General features: G+C 37.5%; 1 long non-coding RNA gene across 2 annotated transcripts in view; it reads right to left on the bottom strand.

The window, feature by feature from the left end:
• LOC144257319 (uncharacterized) overlaps nucleotides 1-10,159 on the bottom strand; it is a 222,216-nt gene extending 212,057 nt beyond the window's left edge. For both annotated transcript variants that reach the window (XR_013344424.1, XR_013344425.1), the window contains exon 1: nucleotides 10,022-10,159. This is a non-coding gene — a long non-coding RNA (uncharacterized LOC144257319). The remainder of the gene's footprint in view (nucleotides 1-10,021) is intronic.
• Nucleotides 10,160-16,120: the final 5,961 nt, after the last annotated feature.

Here is a 16,120-nt window from a genome sequence, read left to right on the forward strand (position 1 = left end):
AAAAGCAATAAGTATGGGCCCTTGATTAAAACCAAACTATCGAAGCCTGGTACCTAACCTAAAGAATAGGTATCTCAACATTCTATAATAAGGAATCCTTAGACGTTCTGAGGAGTTGTGTAGACTTATCAAAAGCAGTGTCCTAGAAAGATTAATACAGCATCAATAAGAAAGAACTAAAGAGAAGGAAGAATACAGCCCAGGAATGTCAGTCTGGAAACAAAAAAAAAGGCATGCAGGTCCTGAAATCCTGATACAGACCCTACAAAAAGATTAAACTGGGTAAAGAAAAAAAAAAATCAATTTGTTGGATGGCTTAGTATTGTAGGAAAGGAAAACAGGGTAAAGATTGCCTTCAATCATTTATTCTGTTAGACAACAATAGTTATGAAAAACTTTATTATAATATTTCTAGCACTAAACATTATTAAATTAATATGAGAATAAAGAAGTCAAAATTAACAGTGAGGTTCTGGACCTCAGAATGTGGGATGAGATGAAAAGAAATCTGAATTTAAAGATAAATGACTCTCGGCTTTAGAAATGCTGAGGTTTTTGTCCCAAGAATTTCATTAATGTTAAAAAGACACTTTTATACCAAGTATATTTATAAACCTTTTTAAATTTATATTATGAAGTTCTTGATAACATGAAGAATAAGATACAGAAGATGTTATAAAACACACGATAAACACGGTAAAACTCATCGCTGAACCTAAGAGACAGAACAATACCACTATCTTCAAGATCCTGGAGTATTCTTCCCCATATCTAACCTTTTGCCCCTCATCCACATAGATTACCACTATCCTGAATGTTTTCTTAACTCTACCTTACTTTATCTTAATTTTTTGCTCAATATTTACATATTAACAATATACTTGTTAATTTATCTTGAAGTTGCCCATCTAAAACAATACCATACTAGATGTATTTTTCAGTGAAGTGATACTATTTCTTCACTAAATGTTAGAGTATTTCTAAGAAAATGTGGACACATGACTGGAGGTCATTCGTGTACAATGGCCTATAACATACTTCAATGTATAAAAATGCCACAATTTGTTCACCCTGTCTCCTACTGATGTTACTTAAGTATTCTCAGGTTTTTGTTGTTACAAATAATACTTCCACACAATATTCCTGAACACATCACCTGGTACACATGTCCAAGAGTCTCTCTCAATAACCAGAAGGAAAATTGTGTGATAGGTTATAGGCATGTTCCATTTTACAAATAATGCCAAGTTGTCATTTTGTTATTTACAAAGACACATAATAGAAATAAGAAGCCAATACCAACAACCACCATGTAAAGCACATGCCCAATTAAATTTATATCACATGCAAGCACACAAATCTACTTGGAAAATAATCATCACCATTTTTAATGTCACTACCCAGTATCATAGTTAAAATTATATAAATATCTCAGGAAACTGGCTCTGCACTCATTTCATTTCTCTCAGTGAAACCATTATTTCAGTGTGCCACAGTCTTAGACGAGGTTCTCTGTGTACCAATAACAGAAACTCATACAAAGTTGCTTATCCAAATGAAAAACACTAAAAAGAAATAAAGGTATCACACAGAACTGATGAATAGGAATTACAAATGCTGCCAAAAATTAAGGCTATTCTAATCTCTCAGGGTCCTCACTGGTAATGGGATTCATTTTTCTTTCCACACCCCAGGCCCTTCTGCTTCTCCATAACTATAGGCTTGTCTTATATAGGTTGTCTCAGGCCCAGTTTTTTACCTATCTTTCCATAAGAAAAGCCTAGTAAACTCTAACTTGTATCTTTGTCATCTAACATTTTTTAAATTATTGAAACACAGCTTAGCCCAATTTAGCACAGAGGTCAACCCAAGATCCTAACAGCTATGTAATGGTAATAATATAAGGGTCCCACTGACAAATCTGCAATGGCTCACCCTTGGCCAGAGATATCACTTCTCAAACAAGAGCCTAACGTTAGCAGACATCTAAAGCAACCAGAAAATTATAGTGAAAAGTGTAATGAAATGCAACTGAGAAACCTAACCATAATTATGCAACTCACTACAGTACTCACTAGTCATTCTGATAGTAGTTTTCAGTTTATCTAAAGCTACATACAACACCCTCCATTTCCAATGCCAAAAGCCATTTCTGACTATTTCTCACATTCTATCTTTTATGCTTTTCCTATTGCTATTCTTATTCAAATTCTCTTTGCAGAACTATCATGCAATTAATCCAACTTCATTCAACCTCTTGATTTATCTGGAGAAGTCCTCTCCTGGTTCTTCTTTTCTGACATCTCAAGTTTTCTTCCCTTGTTCATTTTTCCTGTTTGACCTCTTAGTTTTTAGAAATGATACCAAAAGCACATGCAGCAAAAGAAAGATAAACTAGGTATCAGATTTTCTTAATTTTTCTGTTTTTCCAAGGAAAACTTAAAAATTCACTTTAACAAAGTAAAAAGAATCTCCCAAAGAATGGGACAAAATGTGTCCAAATCATGTATATGGCACTTTTACCTACATATTAAAAAAAAAAACTTAAAATTCAATAAATGGAAAGAAAATTCAAATAAAAACAGGGTAAAGGATTTGAATAGAAAAATATTCAAGAGAATATACAAATGGCCAATAAGCATATAAAAGATGTTCAGCATCATTAATCATCAAGGAAATGCAAATCCTAAACACAACAGGAAGTTAGCAAAATGGTAAAGCTAAAAGCTCCAACTTCCTCCTCCCCACAGAAACAAAGTAACAGTAACTATCAGAATCAACTTTCCCAAAACTAGAGAGCAAAGTTTTACAACAAAGCACATACTGAAGAAAAAGGCAACTCTAAACCTACTTTTTGATATTTTTAAAGGCGCCAGCCCCAAAGCTGATGAAAGAAACAAATCGACATACTCAAGAAGCTCAACGAGCTCCAGGTAAGATAAATTCAGAGATCCACAGAGATGCATGATAACAAACTGTTAATACAAAGAGGCCCTAGGGGGCTGGGGATGTGGCTCAAGCAGTAGCGCTGGCCTGGCATGCATGCGGCCAGGGTTCGATCCTCAGCACCACATACCAACAAAGATGTTGTGTCCGCCAAGAACTAAAAAATAAATATTAAAAATTCTCTCTCTCTCTTTCCTCTCACTCTCTCTTTGGAAAAAAAAAAAAAAAGAGGCCCTAGAAAAGCAAGACAGAAGTGACTCATCTTGTACAAAGGATCCTCAATAAGATTAACACCAGCCTCTCATTAGAAACCATGGGGACCAGGAAGCAGTAGCATGATATGATCAAGCACATAAAGAAAAAAAACTTGGCTAATTGTATGTGTCCACTTGGTTGGGCCATGGGATGTCCAAACTCTTGGTCAAATAGTATTCAAGTGTTATCTCAGAATGTTTAGGATTAGATTACATTTGCATTGACAGACCAAGTAAAGCATGGTGGGAATGCTTCATTCAATCAAAGACTCTAATAAAAGGATTGAGAAAGATAGAACTCATTCTGACTACCCCAAATCAGGACATTGGTCTTTTCCTGCCTTCAGATTCAACTGAAATGTTGGATATTCTTGTGTCTTCCAGTTTTCATACTAGAACTTAAGCTATTGTTTCTCCTGATTTTCAGGCCTTCATTCTGGAGCTACAAAACTGCAGATCTTGGTACTTCCCAGCTTCCATAATCTTGTGAACCAATTATTTATAAGACTCCACATCTGAGGGTGCAGCTATGTGGTACAGCATCTCTGTAGCATGCATAGGACCTAGCACCAAAGAAAAATGTGTGTGCTCGTGCATGCGTGGGTGTGGGTGTGCTGTGTGTATGTATGTGCATATGTGTGTATGTGCATGTTCTCCAGCCATGTTTTTCTGAGTCTGTTTCTCTGGATACTCCTAATATAGCTATCAATAAAAAAAAAATACTTAAAAAAAATTCTCTATATCTGGCAAAACTGTCTTCCAAAAAAATTAGGGACAAAGAAAGACCTTTTCAGATAAACAAAACCTTAGAGTCATTAGCATTAGATTTATCCTATAAGTAGAACTAAAGGGAGACCATAAGTCTAAGGGAAAAGGCATTGGAAAGCAACTCTAGGCCTTATAAAGAAATAAATATTCCAGTGAAGGTCAATATATGGGCAAACATAAAGACCACTATTATTGTATATTGGTTTGTAACCTTCTTGTTCTATTCCTATAGATTTTAAAAACAAATACATGGGCTGGGGATGTGGCTCAAGCGGTAGCACGCTCGCCTGGCATGCATGCGGCCTGGGTTCGATCCTCAGCACCACATACCAACAAAGATGTTGTGTCCGCCGAGAACTAAAGAATAAATATTTAAAAAAAAAAAAAAAAACAAATACATAAAAATAGTGATAAATCTGTTACTGGACATAATACATAAAGATGTATTTTGTAATAAGAACAAAATAAAGAGGGGGAGGATGGAGATACACAAGTACAAAGATTTATCTACCTCTACAGTTAGGATGGCATCAATTTGAAATTGGCTGTTGTAAATTTAGGATATTAATAGTCATCTTTATGGTAACCACAAAGAAAATATTTTGCATATATTAAAACTTACACAAAAGGAAATGAAAGGGAATAAAAATGATTCACTACAAAAATTAAGTATGAAAATAGTAATGGGAAAAAACAAGGAACAAAAAAGGCATAACTCAGAGAAAACAAATAACAAAATGGAGCAAGTATGATTTCAAGTATCAATAGCGAAGCCAAGTATGGAGGCATACAACTATAGTGCCAAGTACTTGGGAGGCTAAGATGGGAGGAACACTTTTGCCCCACAAATTGGGGACAAGACTAGGCAACACAGTGAAACCCTGTCTCAAAGTATCTGTAGTTACTTCATAATACATTAACATGCCCCCTTAGAATAATAGACTGAATATCATGAAAAAACAGTAAGAAAAAAAGACTTGAAAAACAATACAAACTAGATCTAACATATATAGAACACGCCATGTTACAGAAAAATATACATTTGTCGCAGGTGCACACAGAACATTTTCCAGAAAGACTATTCTAGAAAAGACTATTTAACCACAAAACAAGTCTCAATATTTTTTTTTAAAAGTCCAAAATCATAGGCATTTCTTATAACTAAAAAGAAATAAAGCACAAACAGGTAAAAATTAAATACTAGTCTTAGATAACCAATGAGTCAAAAAAATAGAAAACAACAAAACTTATCAGATGCAGTAAAAGCATTGTTCAGAAGAATTTTATTGGTTTTTTAAAATAAATGACAGCGGAATGCATAACAATTCTTATTACACATATATAGCACAATTTTTCATATCTCTGGTTGCATATAAAGTGGGTTGACACCAATTCGTGTCTTCATACATGAACTTTGGATAATGATGTCTAGCACATTCCATCATCCTTGCTAATCCCCTGCCCCTCCCTTTCCCTCCCACCCCCCTGCCCTAGCTGGAGTTCCTCTTCCTCCCAGCTCCCTCCCTACCCCACTAAGAATCAGCCTCCTTGTATCAGAGAAAACATTGGGCATTTGTTTGGGAATTCGCTAACTTCATTTAGGATTATCTTCTCCAATGCAATCCATTTACCTGCAAATACCATGATTTTATTCTCCTTTACTGCTGAGTAAAATTCCATTGTGCATATATGCCACATTTCTTTTTTAAGCATTCATCTACTGAAAGGCATCCAGGCAGAAGAATTTTTTATAGGTGTAAATGACTACATTATAAATAAAATTTCAAATCAATTAACTAGCTTCCCCTTCACTACAGAATAAAATTCCACCTCTCTACAGCCTGATCTTCAAAGTCTCCCATGAAATGGATTCAACTCACATACCTAATGTCAACTCTTAAGTTATCCTTGAGCCCTATAAGTCAATCTCTCAATTCTTTTAGAATGTCATGTCTTTCACACCTGGACAGTTTTTCTTAAGACTTTACCCACTTAACAAAATTCGTCATTCACCCTCCAGGACCTATAGGCTCTTGTTATTTTTCAAACTAATTTTCCTCAAATATAAGATGCCAATAAATTTGAAGATATTTGCCAATTTTTAAGGTGTTATGTGGAAAAGAAAACAGCATATAATAAATTTATTCCTCTAAATTCCCTCAGTACAGCATTTATATTTCTTATTTAACTTCTTAGGCTTCTTTGTATTATGACTCAATACTGTCAATCTCTATTAGATCACAGACTCTTGAGGAAAAAAATTCTGTCTTACTTATCTATAATACTGTAGAAATCTCACTATGGAGTTTCAGTAAGACAACCTGGACTTGAATGTGTTTAAAAAAAAGAAAATAACACTATAACACTTATCTCACATGTATTATCAGAATAAGTTAGTGAATATACATTAAAATCAATTTGTAAAGTGGATCTTATTCAAATGCAGGATTTGGGTATTTTAAAAGATATTTACTAAACTTAAATGTCACACTGCAAATCTGTCACTCTTCAATATCAAAAGCTACATGAGGGAATACAGGAAATTTTTTTTCAAGTTCCTATAAAATTACTACATCTCATCATACTTCAATGACATAATAGTTACCAGGATTCAGGAGAGCAAAGAACCCTTCCAACACTCTAGATAATCACTAGATCATGATTAGCAATTCCTATTATTGATTCCAGAGAGCAGGTCTATGACTCACTCCCATTTCTAGTCCCATAAGGAAGGATTTTTCAAAGAGTATCAAAATATCCAAGGAGGGAAGTGCAATCTGAAAACAAAATAGCACTCTCCCACTTTTTATTTGTATTATTTAAATACACTGAATGTTCAAGTTAACATAAAAGGGCATATCAAAGTGGGACACCAGCTGAGGAGCATGGCACTGGGAAACACTTCAATAAAAAAGAATAACTAAAGACATAAAATGAAGAAAACTTTGAGTGTTCATGTCCATCACATCTCTACTACCTAAACTACTAGAATAAACTCTTCATAGTTCTCACCTGCAGTACAGCATACTCCTCAACTTATCTTCCATACCATGGCTACGTTCAACTAGAACAAATCAACACATTCCTACCTTTTCAAGTAGTTTCCTGTGGACTTAAGAATAAAACTAACCTGGTCTCTGCCTGGCTTTCCAAAATTGTTTTATGGTCTTGGATGCCTCAAACTCAATGCTCCAGCAACAACTATTCAATCCAAGTTTTATACATATGCTTTAAACTCTTTGAGGCTTTGTGTCCTTGTTCATACCTTCTCCCAGCAATGTCCCTTCTTTACCAGGTCTGATCAATCTCTCAAAACTTGGCTCAACTTTTCTGACGTGCTAAAAGTGTTCCACAAATGACAAAAACTGGGCCAACTGCAGCTCCCTTGAGTTCCTACAAAACATGTGCCTATCTCTAACTGAAATGCTAATCTTAATACTTTTTAAGGTATTACATTGCTTAAAACTTTTAGTTGTCCCTGCTCCCAAAATCTTTTTAGGAGCTAGTGCTCCAAAGACACATGGGCATATTGATGAATATTACACACTAGCAATGTAGTTGTTGAGCTGGTCAACTAAACTCATTTCGGATCCATTCCCCAGAATTACCCTGCTGCTCTGTATAATATACAAATGTATTTCCCAAGCAATCTTGGGATCTGGCAAAGATTTGTCCAGAAGGATCTGACCAGTGGAGAAGCACTGATGGGTAACTGAAAATTTGACGAGAAGTCAAATTTTCTCCCTTTCTCTCTACTTCCTGTAACATCCCTGACAGAAGCTATGTCCTCTATAACTCCAGTTCCCCTCTGATGGCCCAGCTCCCGTCATGCAACCATTAAGTTCTGGTTTCCCCACACAGTCTGGTTTTTATAGAATAGAAACACCACCTATTCTCATCTTCCCTCTCGGTTTGAGAAACTGGAGGCTTTCTTCTGTAGTTATTTTCTAGGTTATATCACAGTTCTCCATTTGGCTCCTGAGCAATTCCATTATCTACAGAACTAGTTCTGGTTAACTTTACTAGATGTTGAAGGACCTACTGTGGTCACTATTTCCTACATGAGTCTTGACTGGTTTCATATGCCATTTTAAAAAGAATATATCAAAAATGTAACACTTCAAAATAAAAAGTACAGCATAAAAAGTTTCAACTGAAGAAAGCTTATTACACAAAAACATTATTCAGAATACAGACACAGAGGGAGAGAACATCATGCATTAAATTCTTAAGAGTAAAAATAAAGAATCTAACATTTTATTCATACCGAAGTAATCCTTATTGGGATGAAGTCTAGTCAATTGCAATATTTGCCTGAATTAAGTCAATCACTTATAATAAAAATGTCACTTTTTTGAAACTTATTTAGTAGAGGGGGAAATTGGAAGGATTATGGAATTTGGAGTCACTGCAGGCCAAGACATCTGTTTGGAGGGGAAAAAATGTTAAAGACCTCCTGTCAGTGACTTATCATTCAAATACACAAAACTCAGTCTTTTTTTTTTTTTAAAGACAAATCCAACTAATCAGTTAAAAAGATCTATGTTTATCCAAACATATTTCATATTTTAAGATTATAAAGTAGTAAAGTTGAAAGGAATCACCTTGAACATAAGGAATAAATGCACAATTTGTAAAGAAATGTTAACAGCTACTTATTATAGGACTTCTCAACTCTTCCCTTTTGTGTATTCATTATCTGAAATTCCTTTAGAAGAGCAAAACTGATAAAATTTTACTTACTGCCCAGACAAATTTCAGGAAATGAAACACATCTAGAGGAAAGAACACTATTCTTTGTTTTTATTTTATAATATTTCTTAATCTCTGAACATATATTATTGATCTCTACAAATATATATGTATGTATATGTACATATATGTGTGTGTGTATATATATATATATATTTCCCAGTGATCTCCAAACTAAAGCAAAAAAATCAATTTAAGATTACAGACTTTGGAAGAATAAGAGATATAAAGAAAGATGGGCCCGACATTAATAACAAGTAAGCCTAAAATTCTAGAAACTTACATAAACCATTTTACTCAAAACCCTAAGAGACAATTTCACAATGAGAAAATAAACCCCAAAAAAGATTACAAAATCTTTCCAAGCTACCTAATCAGAAAACATTAAACTCACAATTTAGTTCAGTAGTATCTGGATCTACATTTTTTTTTAAGAATTTCTTTTTTAGTTGTAAATGGACACAGTACCTATATTTTGTTTATTTTTTATGTGGTGCTCAGGATTAAACTCAGTGCCTCACACATGCTGGGTGAGTACTCTACCACAAATCTAGATGACATGAATTATTTTGCTAGAAAATCTGAATTACTGAAATTGATCCAAGGAATGAAAATTACAATAACTAAAGAAAAAGCTAAGAAACTGCTTTAGTCAAATAGGCTAATAATTTCAATTCATATTCTTTAAATTGTTTCAGAGCACAGCAAAAAGAAAGTTTCCCTGTTCTTTGATGAAACTAGTATAATACTAACTCTAAACCTGACAGAACACATAGGTAAAATGCATGCCTATTATACTTACAAATATGGCTACAATCATCCACAAGAAAGTAATAACAAATAAAAATCCTTATTAGAAAACATATTACAAACATGGTTTACTACAGAACATAAGAATTTGAAACTAGAAAACTATTAATTTGCCATGTGTGGGGGGTGGGGGTGGGGGGGGTGGGTGGGGGTGGGGGGGGTGGGGGGTGTGGGGGGGGGGGGTGGTGGGGGGTGGGGGTGGGGGGGTGGGGGTGGGGGGTGGGGGGTGGGGGTGGGGGTGGGGGGGGGGGGGTGGGGGGTGGGGGGTGGGGGGGTGGGGGTGGGGGGGGACGGGGGGACGGGAGGGCGGGAGGGAGGCGCACAGACGGGGGGGGGGGGGGGGGGACGCGGCAGGCGGCGGCGCGAGGGGAGGCAGGACGAGTCCTGAGAAGCCGGGGCGGGAGCGACTGCACGTGAGGGGCTGCACAGGAGAAAGCCGAGGGCTTGGGCTTTTTTTTACGATTATCATCATCATCATTATTTTGTTTTACCTGTGGCGCAGATGGGTTCCCCAGTTCCTATTCCCTGAATCCTCCTCCTCTCCTCCTCTTTCTCTCGGTCTCTTTCTCTCTCTCTCTCCCTTAGTCTGCCGGGAGCTCGCGGAACCTGCCGGGCCGGCCGACCTGAAAGAGAACAGAGCGGGAGGGGGTGGCGGCGGTGACCAGCGGCCACGTGACCACGCTCGCGCCGTCACGGCGGCCGTCTCCTGTAGCGCACCCTCCCCGCGCTCCACCTCTAATAACCCCGCGGCCCGCGCGCCCGGAACGCTCCTGCGCAGGCGCCTGCGCGGGCACCGGACGCGCTCGCTCTCGGGGCCAGGTGTCAGGGGCCCAAGAGGCCGGAGTAGGTGGGGAGTGAGCCTGAGGCCGGCCCTCCTCCCATCGGCCGGCTGCTAGGGCACATGCGCGCGGCGCTTCCGCGCCCGCCTTCCAGCTGCTGGAGGTTGAGTCCGCAACTGTGTCTTCTTTCCAAGTTTGCACCCACCAGAACCTTCATAGGTTGGGACTGAGGAGGAGAGAAGTCAGCCCGTGGGACCCCTAAGACTTGGCGCTCCTGCCGAAAAATTTACATCTTCTTGTCCCGTGTAAAGGACCTTCCCATTTGACGTTTTTCTGTAGCTGAGTAGTCCTCTGACCCAGGTCGTCTGTCATTCTGAAATTTATCCAAAGCTGCCGGACTCACTAGCACTCTGTGGAAACCTACTTTGTTATAAAACCCATAGAAGTATAAATGTCATAAAAGTTATTTTTTACAAGCCCACAGTGCTAAATTCAGGTTTTATCTTTTCCTTACAACCTAGAACTGAATCTTCAGCCCAGTACTCTCTCCCTGAAGGAATGATGACAGGTCACCTGAAAACAATCAATGTCTAAACCCTTGCCTTGTTGCCCTCGACCTTTGGTTAATCATGATTTAAAATTCCCTTCAGCTGGAGCACGTGGGACCCTGGTGTTTATTTCCCCAATATGAAAAGCCTTTGAGTGGTAATGCTAATTAGAGTGGTAAATGCTTCACCTAGTAAAAAAGATTTATGATCTTTTATTAGGCTATCTTTACAAAGAGCTCCAAAGGAAATTGATTCTGTTGGTTCCCGAAAAAGGAAACTAAGGCAGAGAGAGTTCAGATTTCCAAAAGTTAGCTACCTTGAGAGGAAGATGCCTGTGTGGGAGACCTTCCTTCATACACAAAGGCTCCACTTCACATAGGGATTTCCTCTTTTTCTGTCACCTTTCTTTCCGTTACAAAAACTAAGCAGGTTAAGTTAGAGCCTCTGGCTGGATTTAATCAGAGCTAATAAATAAAATGTATAAACTTCCTAATTGGATGTTCTGGCTAGACTAGTCATTGTTATCATTAGACTGGTGGATACTAACCTGATGATGTTCAAGAAAAGAGACTAGCAACAAAACCCTAGGAAATGTTGGGATGAATGCTTAGGAAAAAACAGGCACAGACAGCCCCAATTTATTTTTTTGATGGTGCAAAATCTACTTGCATTCTGTAGAAACTAGTTTGAATTTCAGTCTTCACCAGACTAATGATAAGTGATATGATTATCTTGGTACTGGGCAGCAACAGCCAGCTGTAGTTCTGTCAACCATATGATCATGAAGGTAAACAACCAATGTTCTATAGTGTACCTAGTGGACTTTCTTCTCTGGCCTCCAAAACTTTTCTCACCCCAGATCCTCATCACCTCTTTCCTGAACTACTAAGGATTGAGCCGGTTCTAGGTCACAAGGAAAAGTCAGTCACTCAAGCACCCAGGTTACCTTATCAGTTTATTAGGCAAAAAGTGAGATGTGGGGAACCAGCCCAGTCATCCCCCATTACCTCTATCCTGGTGCTTCTCAGACTGGGAAGCCCAGTTAGACCTCATAGAGTGCAACTACAGTGACCCTTTGACCACAACAATAGCTCTAGACACCTATCTTCTCTCTGGCTTCCTACTTCTTATTCCCCAAGAAACAAACTGAAGGGTCTATTAGATCCCAGTTGATACAGAGCACCCCATGAGGCAGAGGGTGGCCAGCAATCTAATCTTGGAAAAAGACACTAAAGCAATACAGCTGATAATTAGTAACCCTATAAAATATAAATATTGTATAAAATTCATCTCAAGTTATGCTACTTATAATACAGTTCAGGTACTTAAGGTAGAAGAATTAAATTTGAAGCAACATCAGCATTCTTAAAAAAATGAAAATTGTTGCACTTGTTTTTACAGCTACTTGTGTGCTCATTGATTCTCGGCTTCAACATCTAAGTGTATTCTTTGTCTTGGGGCATGGCACAAAGTGAAACACAAAAAAATGAAATGTTCTCTAGGAAAGGTGAAAGCTGAGAGGACAGCCCTTGACAAGACTGGCTTTCCTCTAGAACTCTACCTAAGTGAACACAGCCTGCCTCACCCAGGCTAGGCCACCATCCATATCCCTTCTCCCAGCTCTTTTCTCCCCTATGCCACTGGATTTGCTCAGACAATTTAGCCATCTTCAGATCCTGGAATTACCACAGTTGCCTGGACTAACATAATAATCAGATGTACATCCTGCAGTATGGCATTGCCAGTGTGAACCGAGAGGGTTGTGGTAAGAACGGGTTATGTGTGGGACTGGAATCAAGGATCATCTCCTTTGCTATCCGTTATGGCACCCATGGAAGTAACCCACTCAGATCTCCCAGAGTCATCCATTAAAATGCAGCTAATCCCAGGTAGAGAGAACAAACTAAAGCCTTTCACCATTAAGAAAATAAGATTGTTTAAAACTTATTTTAACTATAAATTTGATTAAGATTATAATAAAGATTGTGATTATGATAATAAAATTACTACATTTTTAGGGTATTTCCTATTCTGTGTTCTTGTAGAAGATGCTTTTGGAAACTTTTTTTCCAGTTTGTAATAAAAACTATTAACCATCATCCTTAATTACCTCTTCTTTCTCCCTACTCCTAATCTTCCATGAAGGACTTGAAACAAACCAGGCCAATCAACTTCTCTTTCTGAAAAAGTTGAGAAATGGGATTAAAAGGCAACTAGTCAATCTTTGTATGTTGTTGGAACTGTAAAACCCAAGAGAGTAGACCACATTATCATCAAGGTCTAACCAAGAGAAACCATTTATTTATTATTACAGGGAATTTAATACAGGGAATGAGTTACACAGGTGATGGACCCAAAGAAGCAATGGGGGTTTTTAGAGATTAATAACAGCAGGAGGGAACCATATCACCCCTTTGCTGACAAGATACAAGAAGATACCACGTTACTGGTGGTCCTGGAATGGGGTCGTCCAAGGCAATAAATACAGAGTCTGGTTTTATGCAGAGAAAACTATTTAAGGTAGTTTTCCTCAGAAGCTAACTTTTAGCACAGCAAGCACTTGTAAGGTTTACCCACCCTTCACCACCAATCTTAAGGAATAGAAGAAAGTCAGTTTTCTAAATAAGAGTCACAGTTATCTGGCAAATGGAGAAGAGGTGTTTGGCAGGAAAAACAATACATGTTTGCTATGTTCCTTCTGCTAGATACCCAGAGCATGTATATACCTTTCTTCTAATATATAATTTCAAAACAATCTCACCTAATATAAAGTAACTATTTACTAATCCTGTAATTAAAGAATGACTATTAATAATACTCAATAATTCCAACATTAATCAGTAGGTTTTTGGCTTTAAAGTCATTTTAACTCTCATACTAGTCATGGAAAATAAAATGATATTATTTAGAAAGTCTACCAAAAATTACACTAAAACCAGAAATTGATTTGTATGTAGTGTCTCCATACCTATGTGTGATAGACTGCTGGCTTCTCCTCCCTTCCCAATCTATTTTTCTCTTCTTCCATTGGAATTGAGTTTTAGCTGGGCACATGGCCATCCGTCCGGAGGCTACATTTTCCATTTCCCCTCATGGCTGGGTGTGGCCACGCAACTCCATTTTCATCCATGGAGCATAAGAGAAAGCAACGTGTACCTTTTCAGCATTGCTTGCTTAGAAGAAAATTGCTCACCCTATGCTACCTCTCCTTCTCCATTCCTGCCCCCTGAAATAGACATGGTGGTGACTCAGCTCCCAATGTGCACAGCCTGACAGAGCAACCAGATGGAAAGAAACTGGATTTCTGGATTGCTCTGTGGAAAACTGCCTACCGGAACTAGACTGCTCCATTACACCTTTAATTAGAGAGGAATAACTTATGCCTTATTTAAGCCACTAAAATTTTAAACTTTCCCCTACTTAACACAATATATGAGGCATTGTATTCTGTTAACTAATATGTGGAAATATCATGAGAAACTAGATCAGTTTTTGAAACATAAATCCATTTGTCCTTAAAAGAAATGATGTCAACATTTTAGATACCTGAGGAATGCCAAATGCCTTGATACTACCAGCTCCTTTTTTCATGCCATCATGCTTTTAATTATCACCAGGGAAACATGCTCAGTTGCTCTTGAAGACATTAAAAGGCAGGATAAATGCACAGACTCAGTAGTAGAATTGCCCAAGTTCAATCCTCGCTGTTTTTATTTGCTTATGATAAAATCTGAACTAAGGCACTTACATTATTATCCTTTGTGGTTTCAGATTTGTCTGTGAGATGGGGGTAATAATAGTCCCTAAGGTGTTAGGTTGTTGTAAGCATTATATGAGATAGTCTCCTATAACACATTTAACATATGGTAACCATTCAATTAAAAAATAGATATTATTATCATCTTGGAGTCTTGATCAGAAAAGAAAATCTGCATGGAGAGCAAATTATTCTTCATATAACAATAATGATTGAAAAATCAATGTTTAGACACTTGAAATAGCAAATTCTGGACTTGACTTTGAACATCAAAAAAACAAAGATATTTTTGCTGTATTGCCCAAACATTTATTATGATATACCCACTAATATGCCTAAATGGTATTAAAAGGAATGTCTTCACTTATGTTCCAAAAGTACCATATCTCAAAGCTTTACCCTAGAAGGAGAAAGAACTCTTAGGAGGGACATTATCAGCATTGGTTTTCAACAGTTTTATGGAAGGACACAGGACTCATGATCACAATTAAGTATGTAAAATCATTTCCTTGAAATTTTTATTCTCTATGATTGCAATTATTTCCTACTGAATTATATTTTCCTTCATCAGCTGTATAGATGGTTCCTTAATAAACAATTTCAATGTTGATTTTATAGTGTCTTTATACCATATGAGACCCCTAAGTCTTTTTCAGGTACAGGATTAAAATATGCTAAGAAAAGCATATGTAAGCAATGTGGATTATATCATTTAGTTCATATCTCTATTAAAGTGTTCATCTCATTGTGTTTTGAGCAGCTACTTTAATGTCTAACATCCCATAGACCATGAGCTCCTCAAGGGCAAGCAATGTGTCTTATTTACCTCTGAATACTTAGTGTTTTAAGAAGTGCTTTGCACTGGTAGGTAGTCAACAAATGTTTGGAATAAATAAAATAAGTATCACTGTGTGGAAATCATCAACTCAATTGTTGAACAGTGTGTGATTTATCTATTGCAATGTAACAAATCACCACACATTTACCTGCTTAAAACAACAACATACAATTATAATTCACAGTTTCTGCAGGTCAAAAGTCTGCATGAGGCTTAACAAGGTTCGTTGCCTGGGATCTCTCCTCGTGTTTGCAATCAAGCTGTCATCTGAGGTTAGAGCCTAGCTCAGGTCTTGATTGGGGAATGATTTGTTTCCAGGCTCACATGGTTGAGAACAGAAGTTTTTCTAGTTACAGAACTGAGGGCCTCAGTTTCTTACAGTCTATTGGCTGGAAGCTGCCCACAGTTTCTTACCACCTGAGCCTCACCACACAGAAGCTTGCTTCATCAAAGCAGAAGAGAGATTTGTAGAAAGACAGACAATATATATTACATAATGTAATTATGGAAGTGACATCCCAATCACCATTACAAGACAGAAGTAAGTCACTGGTCCCTTCCACCTTAAAAGGAGATTATTACATAGGGCATATGTACCAAGAGGCAGGGATAAATGGGGGCTGTCTTAGAGCCTTTCTGCCACAGATATGAGTATTTATAAATAAGAT

Source organism: Urocitellus parryii, chromosome 10, assembly GCF_045843805.1.
Source record: "Urocitellus parryii isolate mUroPar1 chromosome 10, mUroPar1.hap1, whole genome shotgun sequence".
In the NCBI taxonomy this organism is placed as follows: domain Eukaryota; kingdom Metazoa; phylum Chordata; class Mammalia; order Rodentia; family Sciuridae; genus Urocitellus; species Urocitellus parryii.